The following is a 4,206-nucleotide window of genomic DNA, read 5'->3' on the forward strand; positions in this document are numbered from 1 at the left end:
CTTTGAGCCTACACATGCACACATGTATTTTGTCTGTATGTGTGCATGCATGCATGCATACGTATATGCACGTGTGCACATGTATACGTGTATACATGTATCTATATATGTTTGTGCCTGCACATTCACGCCTTTGTGTACGTGCATGCATGTGCACACAAGTGTGTGTACATGGGGAGCTTCAAAACCAGATGAGATCAGTGGGAGATCCTGGATTTTAGAGTTTGGGTCTGGAATCAAACTGTCTGGGGCCTCAGTTTCTCCACTGGGAAATGAGCCGGCTTCTGCTGGATTCGAGGATTAGCGTCCAGAGAGGCCATCGACTATTAGATTTGTCACTTTATAGTCTGTGCTACGGGCTCCGAAGTTGACACCTCTTATCTCCTTTGATTCTCAAAGCAAACCCATGGCTGAATTTATCATCCACGTTTTCATAGACAATTTTTTGGCATCCTAAAATCATACAAGCAAAGATGTCAAATCACACAGAAATGCGTGAGGTAAACAGTGAAAATTCCACCCATGGCCCTGCCCTCTTCCCAAAGGAGCCTGTTAAGAGACCGGTATGGAGTTTTCCAGAATTTGTCTGTGACTATGTATTTATACATTTGAGTTTGCATTTCTGTTTCTACATAGTCCTATATGGTATTTTAAAATGGTGATGTACATACTGTAGAAAAGTGACTTTTCAATTAATAGTAGATCATACTTGATCATTTGATGTTACGGACACAGGAGACAGAGTCCCAGAGGGCATGGCGCTTGCTCCATGTCACTGCTGTCATGCCCCAAGCTGGGCTTTGGCCTGGGTCTGCCTGTCCACCCCAAAGCAGGTTCCAGCGGTAAGAAAGGGACTTCAGACATTGTACAAAGCACACTCGTTCACTGTCCTTTCATCAAACATTTATTAAATGCTAGAAGTTCAAAGACAAGATGCAAACCCACAGAGAAGTCCCCAGCCCCAGTGAGGCAGAGCCAGATATACATGCCCCCAGCCCACAGCGCTCAGGGACAGGCCTGAGGAAGCCAGAGAGGCAGCCAGGCCTCTGTCTGAGAACAGGGCAGGCTTCCTGTAGGAGGGGACCTGGGAGGAGGGCCTGGAAGGTTGAATGGAAGCCCACAGGCACCGAGGAGCCTGGGGGCAGGGATGGAGAGTCACACCCATTGATATGCCAGCCAGGTAGCTTGGGAGCCTCAACACCTGACATTCAGGAGTAGGAACTGACTCCTGACCCTGGAGCCCAATTCTAAGTCCCAATGACGAGCTGGAAGGGTTGCTGCTGCTGCCAAACAGGGCCAGCCTGTGCCCAGATGGGAAAACTGAGGCTCACGCAAGCACGGTGAGTAAAAGAGAGCTTTGAAGAACTCATTGTACAGCCTGGAACTAGCTCCTCGCCTTTCTGGGCCTCAGTTTCCCCATCTGTACAATGGGGCAGAAAAGCTGGCAGAGCAGTAGCTATGCGGGAGTTTGGCTCCAGCCCCAGCACTAACTGTCCCCCAATCTCCCAACCACATGGAGTTCTACAATACACCCCTTTTCTGGACAGATGCTTGGCCTCAGCCCCTCCGTTGAAGGGAGGGGTTGTAGGTGCAGCCCCATCTTCAAGCTAGTAGGGGAGGGGTGGGCAGGGTGCACTGTGACAGTTCTTTGGGATCCTCACACACAAGGTCGGCTTCACAGGTGGGGAAATTGAGGCCCAGGAGGGCAGGACGTGGAAGGAGCAATAACAAGACCAGTTCTTACCACATTTAAGCCTGCCAGCCTGCCACCCCATTTCACGGGCGGAGATTGAGGTTTAGAGTCCCACGGTCCCACAGCCACAGGGAGGGCGTCTCCAGCCCTCACGAGACGCCCGTGATACTCCCATCAGCCGTCATTAGAGGAGCAAATCGAGGCCTGGAGCGGCAGAGTCCCCTGCCCAAGCCCACAGCTTCCTCCGGGAACTCAGTCACCCAGGATGGTTGAGGTTTGGGGGGGCTTAGGGCGGGGATGAGATGGTTTGGGGGAGGGATGTGGGGGAAAGCAGAGGAGTGGGAGCTGGGCCATGTCCACGTAGAGCTTGGGGACAAGGTCTGGAGGGGCCATGGTCTGTGGCAGGGTGCTTTCCGGGGTCCACAGTGCCCCCCATCCTGGTGAGGCAGGTGCCGCTGGGAAAATAGGAGCACTGACAGGATCACCCCTAAAGTCAGACTGCACTGGAATGCTGTGGAGGGAGGGCCCCTTGGTCCCAGAAATGCTATTTCTAGGGCTTTATCCACAAAGAGTGTTGCAGGGAGTCTTTCATCTGAAGACTCCCCTTGCTAATAAAAAATAACTGCCAACGTCAAACCATGTCCAGCGTGAGGGAAACCAAGAATTAGGCTGCAGGTCAAAGGACTTGGGACCAGAATCCTTGAGAATAACCCTGATGGTTGTGGGTGGCGATTTGTGAGATAAGGGACAGAAAGTCCATCATAAAATATACTTAAATTTGGGGGGGGGGTAGTTTTTAAGTAAAAAACAGCCACAGGCAGAGAGTTAACATGTGCAGTGAAGTGTAATTTGCATTTTAAAGTTATATCTGAAATGTGAGCCCGCACGTACAATTGTCTACAGAGAGACCTGAGCCCTGGGTGCTGTGGGTCAGGGAGACTTATTTTCCACGGAAGACATGTTTGCACCTTTGGATTCTGGCTGGTGTCACTGATTCACAAATAGCACTTGAACATTTACTCACATGGAAAGACTGCTGAGACCTCCAGTCACAAGATAACGCGAGTCTCCAGGCAACATGCTTGGTGTGTCTTATTTAAAAAATTAATTTTATTTTATTGCTATGGGGGAGTGGGAAGGAGGGCAAACCTCTGTGCTTTGTTCTGGATATATCGGGATTTTTTTTTTTTACCTTTTACAAAGAAAATGTATTCACGTTGCTTCACTGTGCGTTTGCGTGTTACGTATGCAGGTATTGTACACGTGTGTACATGTGCAAGCATGCATGCAAAACAAAGGCCTGCTTTAAAACCGGAGACCAGAGTCTCTCACAGGGCCCTGGGGCACCCAGGTTTCTAGGAGGGGAGGCTGAGGAAAAGGGAGGGGAGTGGCGTGTTCGGTGCCAGTTAGCCCTAAATTACAAGGTAGCAGAGGAAATTTACCTTCTGAACTGGAATAAATCCTTCCCAGAATGCAGAGGGGAAACTGAGGCCTGAGGTCGAAGCCTGACCATGTCCTTCTCTACATGACCTTCACCAGCCTGGTGGTGAAAAGTGAGCTGGGGGTGGGGGGTGCGGGAGAGCAATTCTAACTGCTGCTCCTTCCTTACCTCCAGTCTCCCCAGAGCGGGTGGGGTGGTTATAGGTTCTGGGCCACTTTCTCAGGGAATGGCACCAACGCCTTCATCACACCCCCACCCACCCCCTAGTCTTTGGTAAAGTAAAGGAAGGCAAACGTGTGGGAGGTTCTGGGCTGACAGTAGCTCCCACCACGATCAAATGGGTCCCCACCACTGTTGAGTGTCCTCCAGGACACAGTGGGGAGAAGGGAGGCTCAGGGGTCCCACATCTGCTTCTTAAGGGGCCCTGTCTCCTCTGTCCCCCTCTAACCTGCCAAGACTTCCCCCACCACCAACCCTTCCCACACTCTCAGGCGCCGGGCTCCTGCCGTCACACTAAGCTCAGGTGGAGGCCCCTGCAGGCCCACAGGTGCCAGGCTTACCCATCTGCTGTGCTCTCTGCCCTCTGCCCCAACCGGGAGGCCAGGGCAGCTGGTGGAGGAATCAGACAGAGGCTGGCAGCACATGGGAACAGCAAGGAGCTTTGAAGGTACCACAGGCCAGCTCCTTGGTCGGGGAGGCCTAGGTGGGCCTTGGTCTGTCTCTAATGGCTGGAACTCCAACCCTGCGAGTGGGCAAGGCCTTGCGTGGGGCAGGCAGTTGTGGGCAACTAGGGCAGGGCTCCCGTGTCCAGACACCCTCTCGAAGGTGGTTTCTGTTCCCAGCACTAACCCTCCCTCCCCACAGAAGAGGGCCGCGCCCACCCCTCCGGGATCCCTGCCTGCCCGTCCTCTGGGCTTTCCCAGTGACTGACCAGGCTCCTGTCCCTGCAGGCACAGGGTGTGCCCTGAGGCAGGCGGTTTCCAATCTGCTTCCCTGTAAGCACCACATCCACCACGCATCCCCCCCGGCCTGATTTTAAAAACACGTCCACGGAGACTGTGGAAGATTGGGT

Source organism: Rhinolophus ferrumequinum, chromosome 18 (assembly GCF_004115265.2).
Source record: "Rhinolophus ferrumequinum isolate MPI-CBG mRhiFer1 chromosome 18, mRhiFer1_v1.p, whole genome shotgun sequence".
Classification (NCBI taxonomy): Eukaryota; Metazoa; Chordata; class Mammalia; order Chiroptera; family Rhinolophidae; genus Rhinolophus; species Rhinolophus ferrumequinum.